The 12,385-nt window shown below is 41.3% G+C and overlaps 1 long non-coding RNA gene across 1 annotated transcript in view; it reads left to right on the top strand.

Moving 5' to 3' along the window:
- The window catches only part of LOC119651239, a 14,328-nt gene extending 1,943 nt beyond the window's left edge, over positions 1–12,385 (top strand). Inside the window, exons 2-3 of the long non-coding RNA XR_005249442.1 lie at positions 10,125–10,213; positions 10,811–12,385. This is a non-coding gene — a long non-coding RNA (uncharacterized LOC119651239). The remainder of the gene's footprint in view (positions 1–10,124; positions 10,214–10,810) is intronic.

Below are 12,385 nucleotides of genomic sequence, written 5' to 3'. Positions count from 1 at the left end.
GTCAATGCGGACCACGAGAACAATAACATTCTGTCCAACGAGCAGAAGGGCGTGGAGCCTGGTCAGGCGGTTGCAAAGAGCAACTCATTATCGACTCGGTAGTTGTAGGACAAGCAACTAGAGGCCAAAGAAATCCCTTTAATTGTTATATCGATTACGCGAAGGCCTTTGATAGCGTCCCGCACACCTGGCTAATCGATGTCCTACATCTGTGTCGCATTGGTTCGATGGCGTACCACCTTAACAGTCCACTCATTTGATGGTACCAACACCTTATAACCCACCTGAATACCGTGGGCCATCTTCAAGGGGGATTCGTTAAATCCTCTTTGGTTTTGCATGACATTGTATCTGCCTTTGGCCACTGAATGATGCTAGAGGGAATGTTTTTGCAATAAAGTATGGCGTACTTTCTAAGCACGAGTTGAAATACTTGATGTACTTAGATGACATCAAGCTGTATGCTGCTACTGACGACCACCTTAGAAGTCTGTTACGAATAGTAGACATGTTTAGCCGTTATATTCGGATGGAATTTGGATTAGACAAATGTCGAATCCAAGCCATCCGCAACGGTCATCACGAGTCGAATGCCGGGCATAGCTTTAGTGACCCCCCTCACATCGAAGCTATGACCGAGATAGACCTCTAGAAGTACTTAGGAATTTTGCAAGGAACCCATGCTCGAGTTGGTGATCTGAAGGATGCTCTGCTGTCCTAATTCCTGCGACGTGACGTGATTGGTCTTGAAATCGTATTTCTCGGGGAAGAGTAAACTAAGCACATTGAATTTATTCGCTATCCCTTCCCCTTATGCATTCCGAAATCTAAATACATCACCCACCACCACCAGGCGTGGAGCGGATGAACCTGCCTCGTGACATCGGAAGTAGGGGCCTGGTTGATGTGCGACACAACATGACCGCCAAATCGACTCACTATGAGCTTATTTTTACAGCAAAGAGCAGGCGAGTCCCTTGCATGCGGCTGTTTGTAAGGCAGACTGTTGGCTGACTTCATGTAATTTGAAGGATTGATCTTTCAATCCTCTGTGTTAGGTGACATCAGACCAGGAGCGGATCGATGAATGGAAGTTGAAGGTAATGCATGGCAAACACGTAGCCAGTTGTCGATGTGCATTTGTCGAACAGATGGCTGTGTGCTCTTTTCTGAGACGGAGGGATTCATGTGTGCCATTCACGATGGCGTGATCACGACCCGAGCTTATAAAAGGCTTATAATGGAAGAACGGATGCAGAACGACCAGTGCAGAATGTGTGGTCGGACGTCAGAGACGTTGGAACATCCTATTTCTGGCTGCACTGTTATGGCACCTGTGCAATGTAAGAACACACATAATGCTGTTTGCAAGGTGATTCACCAAAGCATACAACCAAGGGGTGATCACGGGAACATGCCCGGTTTACGGATATGAGTCCCAGGCAGTACTTGATAGTTCTGCTTACAGCATGTATTGGCACCGGCAAGAGGGGAAGAGCGCATAGAAACTATTGGGCTGACGTGGCTCCCGAAGCCAGACGTGTGGAACGAATCTTAAGCGGTCCCAAACCGCACCGTTTGCTCAGATATCGCTCACCTTTTCGACCTATTAGGCATCATAGGGCGGGTATTGGTCACCGCAAAGACCTTCCTGCACCAATCTTGGAAGATGAATATGGATTGGGATGCAACTTTGCTTCAAGAAGCCCTTACAACCTGGTGTCAGTTTCGGAACGGGTTAAGGGTACTCAAGTGTCACGTTTATGCATCCAAAAACCCGAAGCTCATGCAAATCCACATATTTGCAGACACCTCCGAGAGTGTCTACGGGGTCAGGGCTTACGTAAGATCAGCCGACAACATCAATACAGTGATCATACGACTTCATGCGCAAAATCCAAGGTGGCACCCACCATCGCCGCCCCGACTAGAGTTATGTGCAGCCAAGCAAGCAGCAGAAGAGAATAAGACCAGATGTACGCTTAAATAAGAGCGTCTTCTTATGGACAGACTCCACAATCGTATTGGCTTGGATCAATTCTGATACGTCATCTTTTCATACGTTTGTGGCTAACAGGATAGTCTGTATCCAGAAGTAAACCATAGCTACACAATGAAGGCATGCTATACTGACAATCCTATATATCTGCGATCGAGAGGAGTATGTCCCGACAAATTAGCGTCCTGTAATCTGTGGTTCTATGACCTATTATTTCTGCATGGCTCTGAATCGTCTGGCCTGCACCATTCTTAAAATCCTAAACCGACCACATGGAAGAAAGGAGACAGGCGACCTCTACAAGCCTTCTCTCTGCAACGTAAGCCCATTTGATACATCAGGTTAACTACACAAATTCGTTCCCAAAGTTGCAACGCATTGTCGCCCATATCTTACCCTTTATCACCAAGTGCCGGAAACCTGGACTAGGTGACATCACTCCAAATCCTCCAGCAGAACACATGACATCGATGAAGAGCGTGAAACTATTGTGAGAACGATGCAGGACGAGAAATTTAGAGTCTAATTTCAAAGAAGTGAGCAAGGACAGTCTCTAATCAGTCTAAGTCTAGTCTAGTCTAAGTCCCTTGATGTCCAAGAAAGTCTTCTCAGTGAAGGAGGACGGCTAGGAGGCGAAACACCTCCATAATCTTGCAGTACCAAAGTACTTCTCTACACTGCGAGGTAAACATATTGGCCGGTGCAAGGAAAAATTCATGCTCGATCAGCGCTGCGTCCAATGGGCAAGAGCGAACTCAAAACAAAGAATGTGTAACTTCTCGACCCCTCGTGTCCAGCCAGCTCGTCCGTTCGTCAACATCGAAGTGGATTTCTGCGGACCTATTTTGACTCATTACAAATTAAGAGGAAAACGGCCACAGAAGTCCTATATCGCCGTAGGACTTTGCTCTTGTTATGGACACCGTCACACGGGACATCTAAAGTCCACATGTTTTGCTAGCGTCTAAAAGCAAAAATGATCTCGAGCAACTTGCCCAAAAATGGAATGATCGCTTCATGCAACACGGTTTCAGATTGAAGCTGAATAAAACGGACCGGTACCCATGAAACAGGCACAATCACTGTCCACTGCCCAGAACTGCGCAATTTAAATGTCTCAGGTCAATACTATCAGCCGATGGAGAACTGCGTCATGATATTGCTTCACGCATTAACGCAATCTGGATGAAGTGGCGCCCCACAATTGGTGTTCTTTGTGATCGACGTGTCAACGAAAATCTCAAATCTAAAATTTACCGCAATATCATTCGTCCTGCCGCTCTCTATGGTTTTGAGTGTTGGCCGACTATAAAAGACAATGAATGCCGTCTTACGGTAATGGAGACGAAGATGTACCGTTAGATAAGTCGCGTGACATGTTTTGACCACATCCGAAATTAACATATCCGCGATCGATATGGAGTTGCACCGATCCTGGAAAAACTGCCAGAGAGGTGTTTTCAATGGTATCTTCACGTAATTCGCGTTAACGAGAATTAATCTGCCAAGAGTGGTCTGAACATCGAAGTCGATGGTAAGCGACCGAAGGACCAACCGAAGCAACGGTGGCTTGATACGCTGGATGGGGATTTGAAAACTTTGCGATTGAATTCAGATCAGGCACTTGATATAGCCAAATGGCGAAACCGATCACGACGAGCCGACCCCGCTTGTGAACGTGTCAAAGGCTGAAGAAAAAGAAGAAGAAATCTTATATCGCTGTCATCTGCTGAAAGTCGTGACAGACTTCACAACTGAGAAATTCATCGAAGTACTCAAGAGGTTCATGGGCAGACGTGGTTGTAGTATACACATAAACCGCGAAAATGCAACCAATTTCGTTCGTGCTAAGTTCCAGTTTGACGAAATCGGAAGGCATAAAGGCCGCCAAACATCGACTCCGTCATACATTCCACCTATGAGGAGCTGGAGACCACTGCCATCAAAATAGAAGCGATAATGAACTCGTATCCGATCACCCCCTTGTCAGCAGATCGCAACGATTTAACAGTACTAACGATAGGTAATTTCTTAATCGGAGAAATCTTCACGACCATCGTTGATTCCCACGCCATACCACAAAATAGTATGCTTACTCTTTGGAAAATCATCTGACAACTAAAAATGGACTTTTGGCGACGATGGTGAATGTAGCCTTTTAACCAGTTCCAACAAAGATACAAATTTGCATTTGCAGAGCCAATGTTAGAGCGTCGCTCCAGGGGCAATGGTTATCATCAAAGACGACCCCTAATGAAATTGCCTCTAGAAAGAATCATTAACATCATCAAAGGTGACGACGGTCTAGTGAGAGTTGTGAACGTCGTACGGCCAACAGAGTGACCCACAGATTAATACACAAGCTGCCCCCGCTTCGCCTGGATGAGGTTTCGAACGAGACCAGTAACTAACCACTTGGTGAATCATCTACTCCAACAGCTTCCACATCGGGATTTAGGTCAACGTCTAGAAAACCAAGACGACCATTGCTTGAATCAGCAGTAGTCACATTTGCAGGAAGCATGTTTAGTCCCGTTAGCCTAGCTTACCATCAAGATAAGTTTAATCAAAATTTGGGATGTTGAAAAAATTGGTACTTTTCTTCTTATCTTAAGGAACAGCTGCATTTTTGAGAATTTTGTCCAGTAGGGAAAACCTTAAGAGATTGTGATAAAAGAGTTTTACTGAATAAGATTTGGATTATTTTGGAGTGAAGGTAATGTTCATTTGCTTTGCGATTCCAGAAGAAAAGCCTTCTGGACAAAGGAATTTCGCTCCTTTTACTCTTCCCTAATTTCCCGAGAATTCACACTAAAGCAGGTTGACCATCCATTTTTATGGAATGCGAGTGCAAAGGAAAAATGGGAACCCGAAAGGTCGTATTTCCTAAAGATCTGAGGCAGGGAAAACTTCGATTGAGGAAATGTTTTTTGGTTCTGACACATTTCGATGGTCGATGCTCATCGTTCAGTAGCAAGTCTTTATAAATGCTCCCGCAACCTGTTTTCCTACACTTTTGTTGACAAGCTTTTATTACATCGGACCAATCCTTCCACGACTACGGTGTAACTTTCGGTGATAAGTGCCTTGATGTCAGTGATAGCGTTGCCAGAATGCCTGCCTTCATATTGCGAAACTGTTTTGGCTTTGACCCTGCCCGACCCTTAACACTCTTCAATTTTCTCGTTCGCTTCGTGATGTGGTTCCGTTCCGGCAACCATAATTATCTTGCTTTCAAAACAGTTCAACGTATCTTCATCCGAACTCTCTTCTTTACCAAACAAATGATCATAGTAATATACTTAACCCCCCAATGCAAACAATAGAGAAAACCTATGAAAAGCTTGGTGAACAGCGTTGACAACAGGAGCTCAGTATCATCATCATCGACGGCGCAACAACTGGTATCCGGTTTAGGCCTGCCTTAAAGAACTCTAAACATCCCGGTTTTGCGCTGAGGTCCACCAATTCGATATCCCTAAAAGCTGTTTGGCGTCCTGGCCTACGGCGTTGCTTCATATCAGGCAGGGTCTGCCTCGTCTTCTTTCCAACCTCAGATATTGCCCTTATAGACTTTCCGAGCTGGATCATCCTCCATCCGGAAGATTCCCTCGAATGTGGCCAAGAGTTCGCAATATTTCTCGCTAACCAAGTCGGCGAGGAATACATGAGCACTGGCAAGATTATTGTCTTGTTCAGTAAGAGCTTTGACGCTATGCTGAGACGTTTCTAACGGAACAGTTTTTGTAAACTGAAATAGGCTCTATTGGCTGCCAACAACCGTGCGCCGATTTCATCGTGGTAGCTGTTATCTCTTGGGATTTTTGACCCCAGATAGGAGAAATTATTAACGGTCTCAAGTTTGTAGTCTCCACCTTAATTATTCTCGTTTGACCAGTGCGATTTTATGTTGTTGGTTGTTTGGTTTTTGGTGCTGACTTTGCCACTATATATTACGTTTTGCCTTTATTGATGTGCAGTTCAACGGTCTCGCGCCGCCTGTTCGATCGGAATGAAGGCAGTTTGTAGATCTCATGTCGTTCTTCCCATAATGTCGATATCGTCAACATAGGCCAGTAGTTGGGTGGACTTAAAGAGGATGGTGCCTCTTACCTCAGCATCACGGATAACTTTTTTCCAGGGCCAGGTTAAAAAGGGTGCACGATAGAACATCCTTGTTTAATCATATTCAGCCTTAAACTCGATGAAAAGATGGTGCAGCTGGTGGCCATATTCCAACAGTTTTTCTATCGATTGCCGCAGAGAGAAAATCTGATCTGTTGCCAATGATGTTCTGGGCATACGGGGCCAGCCTAGCAAGATAACTTAGAATATATTATAGATGGTACTCAGCAATGTGATACCTCTATAATTGCTAAACTGCGTGATATCTTCCTTTTTATGTCTGAGACGGATAACGTCTCGTTGCTAGTCGTCAGGCATTGATTTGCTGTCCCACACCTTGAGAATTAGTTGATGAACTGCTTGATATAGTTGGTCGCCTCCATATTTAACCAGTTCGACTGTAATTCCATCGGCTCCTGGTGACTTATGGTTTCCAAGCCAGTGGATTGCACGGACTGTTTCTTCTATGCTTAGTGGTGACAATATTAATCATCGTCTTCAGTTGGCGGGACTTCCAACTCGTCGATAATTCTGGTTGCTGAGCAGTTCATCAAAATATTCAACCCAACGCCCCAACATGCCCATTCTGTCGGAAATCAGATATCCCTTTTTTTTCGGAAAGTTAACCATCGCGGGTTATAAGGCTTCTTCCTGCTGGCTTGTTGGTAAAACTTCCGCACCTGTTCTGGTTGCTGCCTGTACTTTTCGAGTTCACAGACTTGTTGGTTTTGCCAGGCTTCCATTTTCCCTACTCGATATGCGGCATTCTACCGTTCCGTTGCTAGCTTATATTCATCGTCGAACCAGTCATTCCGACTTTTTTTTTGCAATTGCTTCAGTGTTAACTCTCACCTGATTATCAGACGGGATTGTAGGCGATGTTTTAATTCGAGCCCGGAGCACTATGGCAACGAGATAGTTATCCGAGTCTATATTGGCCCTTCTGTATGTTCTAACATTCATCAAGGTTTAGAGGTGCTGGCGTTCTATTGATACGTGGTAAATTTCGTTCAAAGTGGTCGCGTTTGGAGAGGCATACGTTTGTTTGCGGAGCACTTTTGACGGAAACCAGAGACTTCCAACAACCACTTCGTGCGACAAAGCTAATTTAATATTCTGCAGTATGTTGTCATTGGTATCCTTATGTAAGCTATGGGAGCCGACATATCGCCTGAATACAGGCTCGATCCCTACTTGGCTATTAAAATTTCAAGTATCATTTTGATATCATACCTGGGGCGGGCTTCGAGTGTTCGTTCTACTGCCTCGTAGAATGCATCCTTCTATGACTCTGTAGTCTCCTCTTTAGGAGCGTGAACATTAATGAGGCTTACATTTTTAAATTTGCTTTGGAGGCGCTGAGTTCATAGCCGTTCGCTTATGTTTGTAAAGCAGATAACAGCAGGCTTCATTTTTTTGGTTGACTAAGAAGCTTACTCAAAGCACATGGTTTACTTGGTGGCCACTATAATGTGTGCCATTATACGGTATAGTGGCTCTTCCCCGGGAAACCGATCCCTATGCAGCGCCTCTTTTGTAATGCTTTTACATAAGGCCTATGTTGGGACATGATATCGGCTAGCTGCTAGGAAGCATTCAGTCTGTACAGGGAGCGCACGTTCCGTGAGAAAATGCGTAAATTGTTTGTCCGTTTTTGTTGTCGGGTTCGTCATTGTGAAATCCATCTAATTCGAGGCTTCTTTGTGGCTTCGTAACAAGTTTTTTTCCATGCAGGGTTGTCAGCTCTACCCAACTCCTAACCTGGAGAATTAATTGGTACGATTTGTCCTGTTTTTAGGCTTTCCGTCTGCAGCTGGAGCTGGAGATCGGGTATGGTAATAGAGCTGTTGATGTTGCATCAGCAGGCGCTTCCCAGGTCTTATGCTCTATCGTGGGTACCAATCCAAGTTTCGCCCTGGGACCTATACTACTCTTTACCCACTGAGCTTGGGATGTTAGGGATTAAAAAAACTTGTGGACTATTCTACCAGCCTCCAGTCTTTTAATCTTCCTTCCTTCCGCGCAACCTTTCCCGCTATGTATACTTTGAACTCCATAATGGCCTGATGAACTGCTCCGCCTTCGATTTCGTATAATACGCATAACGCAGAAACTTTGCAAGTGCTTTTCACAAAAGTTGAACTCTTTTGCCGTTGCCCGATTTTGAGGTTATATCGTTGCTACTATAACGCATTATACTTGCTCTACTACAGGGTGCGGCAGCATAACTTCCTTTTTTCAAAACTCAATAAAAACTATTGTATGCATCGGAAAATATTTATTTATTTTTTATAATGTAGGTACATGTCTAAAGTTTTTATTTACATTGTTTTGAAGATCAAATCTGTTAGGTGACGTCCCCCATTCTCCATACATTGCGTAAACCGATTTCTGGCGTTTGTCATGACTCTTGTTAGCATAGCAGGTGTTATGTTGGCAATTTCTTCTTGGATGTTGGTCTTCAAATCTTGTAGGGTTCTTGGACGGTTCACATAGACACGGGATTTCAAAAAACCCCATAGAAAAAAATCACAAGGGGACAGATCGGGAGAGTGTGCCGGTCATTCCAACTCGCCTCTAATTGAGATAAGGCGCTCTGGAAAGTGTTCCCTCAAAACAGCCATCGATGCTCTTGAAGTGTGTGCTGTTGCACAGTCTTGTTGGAACCAAGTGTCCCCTAAATCCAAATTTTCTAGCCATGGGAAAAAAAAATTCTGTAGCATGTTTACATACCGGTCCGAATTCACTGTCACTGTAACCTCATTTTCCTGAAAAAACCAGGGACCAATAATTCCAGCTGAGGAAATTGCACACCACACTGTGACTTTGGGTGAATGCAAAGGCTTTTGATGCAATTCTCGAGGGTTGGTGTCAGTCCAGTAGCGCATGTTTTGTTTGTTAACCGACCCACACAAATGGGCTTCATCGCTAAAAAAACAATAGCACCCTCTGGAACGACATCAAGAAGAAGCTCACACGCGTTCATTCGAGAATTGAAGTCACGTTCTGAAAGTTCCTGCACTATCGCCACCTTATAGGGATAAAAATGAAGATCATCACGAAGAATTCTTCTCACAGAACGATCGGATAGTCCAAGGGCAGATGCGTGTTTGCGCGCAGAACGCCGTGGCGATCGCAACATTGACGCTCTCACTGCTTCAATGTTCTCAGGTGATCTAACGGGCCGAGGGACTCCAGTTCTTCCTTTTGTCGCACTTGCAGTTTGTCTGAATGTAGTGACCCAAGTAACAATTGATTTGCGGTCTGGGACGGGAGCCAACGGGGCTAAACTGAAGCAATTCCGAAATGCACGCTGTGTTGCAATAACCGAACATCCGCTTGAAAAGTAAACCTCATCGGCAAAGGCACGCTCCTCACTATTCCAATGCATGATGGCGACTGAACCGTGTCGGGACAAAACTTTACAGTATCCCCTCTTGAACGAGACTACTAGCGCTCCGCTATGACATCAACTAACTGAGTGGCGCGCATTTTAAAAAAGGAAATTATGCTGCCGTACCCTGTATATTTTCCTCCTACAATATTTTTAATGGTAGTTCTGTGCGCCATATTTAACTAAGTTTCCTTCGTTCATTGCCTCTTTTAAATAAAGAAATAAAGTAAAATTAAATAAATAAAAAAACAGCAATTAATTATTGATTCGTTATCCTTTATTTATTCTTATATATGCCTCAATAAATCAATACAGTATTTTTCTTATTTATTCTCTTACTTATATGGTTAACTCGTTTGTTTATTCTTTTTTTACGTTGCCAATATCATTATGAAACAGATTTCAATACTTACTGTAAAATTGCTGTGAATTTCATTTCTTTTTTTCTGTTATAATCTTTCCAATTTTCCTTAATTATTTTGTTGCTGTATTATTTTTATTGGACTTTCATTTTCTACAAATTTTACTTATCTCTCTTTCATTATAATAAAGTACAAGTATTTTGTTTTCCTATATATTTAAATATTTATCTTCTCTATGCATTAGTGTAGTTTGTGCCAGTTTGCAGCGTCACTTTTCAACAATCGAAATCAATAAAAATCCTTTTTCCACAAGAAAAACTTAAAATTTTGTTTGTAAGTCTATTTTTTTGTTGGTTTTCTGGTTTTAGTTTTTTGTTTTTCATCATCATTCCATTTTTTGATTATTAGTATATATTTGCATATAAGGCAAAAAATAAATGAAATGTAATTTGAAAAAACAAAAAGGTATATGTTCCTTCTTTTGTGTCTATCGCGTTTTATCTATACATCATGCTTTTACCATTTTGTCACATACAAATACATTCAATTTGTGCAAATTTCTATTACTTTCTCTTATGTATTCTAGTGTTTACATATGTTGCAGATTCGGTATTCTACTTAATATTGATTACGATTAGTATTCAATAGTCAACTTAAGATTGTTTAAACTATTTTATTTCTTTAGTATCGAAAATTCTATTTGATTTTTTTTATGAAAATAGTGTACGATCATTATGTATTCACTTCAAGCAGCATACATTATACTATATTTACTTTTTAATTTGGATGTATCAAGCTAGAGCCAGAGTTCCACTTTATCTTAATTTATGTATATGTACTATTGTTACATTTTATTTTGAATCTGTATTCTAATGCATTATTATTTGTATATTATCTGTGTAAACAACCACTTTGATATGATAATTTCAGCGGGTGAAAGGATGTGATTTTATCTACGTGCGAACATCAAATTGTTAAACTTTGGAACGGAAGTAACCACTTAAATAATGGCAACGACTAAAATATAATCAAACTCGCTTCATAATGACAAAAAGAAACATTTTAAATGGCATTCCATCTAGAAATACATCGAATTTTACTGCAGTATCCATCTTTGTAATTAATATTCCTTTTAGGAATATGCAAATTCCTAAAAATGCATTTGTTACTTTTGATAAAATGCAAACCGCGCATAAAATTAAATAATTAAAAATGGAATAAAAAACAATGGATTTAGGGCTTTGCGTACATGGAGTATAATATGGATTCCTGAAAAGGGAACAACTTGTGTTAGCAATACATTTGTGGTAACCATGTTCATCCGGATATTTTCTAAAGATCCTTATTTCCTCGATATTTCCACAACATACATTTTTCTATAATAGTATTTGTACGTTTCTATACACCTCACAAATTTTCCAAATGTTACAAGCAGAGTTTTTTGGATTATTAGGCACGATATTAGTTTCCTGCTGCTTGAGTTTACATGAAAAGATATGAAAGGAAACCCAAGGTTTATATGTTTGAGTAGTATATGAGATTTTAATGAACACGTGGAGAAAGTATTCATCACGTGAATGTTTATGTTTAGCAATCCGGTGCAATCAATTCCTTTCCGTGCTACCTTTTGGCATTCTTAAACAGAACTATCCACGAGCGGTAGATACTAAAACAATGGATTTAAAAATGAACTTACAACTAGTAATTATGTAAAAAAGATATTGCTTCTTTTTTATTCACTAAAAAAATCCTTTTTTTATTTAATAAAAAAATGTTTGATTTTTCCTAGAAAATGAAGATATATTTTTGAAATGTAAGTTGATGTCTTAGATAATTTCTCTACTAATTTAAGTTAATATGGTTTTCTGCTCTCTGGGTTCACTTCTCCCGCCTTGGATTTAATTTGGAGCTGGCTGGATTATAATTAACAAAAATAACAATAATAAAATAATGAAATATACATCGTGGTGTAGGTGAGTGAGTGAGTATGGTGAGTGAAGTTAACACTTTCCATTTAACGGAGGATCCAAATTATAGAGTTGTTTAAGGATTGGTGGCGTTCGTCGCTAGTATATCAATTTGGACAGGTGTCAATTTTTATACCAGGGAAAAAGTGTTCTAGAGGAGAGGCTGCTATTGATGGTGTTACAAACATGAAGCAAAGATGTACCACCACTACATTTATTACAAATTCGTAAATAGAGATGATATTCTAACCATGAGAGTATCGTGATAAAAAATTGTTGCGATACCGGCAGATATACTACATTAGACGGGAAATTTCGGCATCTGAAAGCACTATGCAAATACAAGCCCAGAGGAATGCAAAAATTCCTACGGAATTAAAAACCTACATTCAAAAAAGAGCAATATGTAATACAAAAGGAAATCCTGGGAACTAGAAGACAGAAAAGGAAGCCTTGAGTCTCTGATGAAGCATAGCTTTAAAGGGAAACAATGCCTTTTTCGTGAAACATAGAAACAGATAACCAAATGGACTGGGCT

Source organism: Hermetia illucens, chromosome 3 (assembly GCF_905115235.1).
Source record: "Hermetia illucens chromosome 3, iHerIll2.2.curated.20191125, whole genome shotgun sequence".
In the NCBI taxonomy this organism is placed as follows: Eukaryota; Metazoa; Arthropoda; class Insecta; order Diptera; family Stratiomyidae; genus Hermetia; species Hermetia illucens.
The sequence above is the reverse complement of the archived record's forward strand: the minus strand, read 5'-3'. Positions and strand labels throughout refer to the sequence as shown.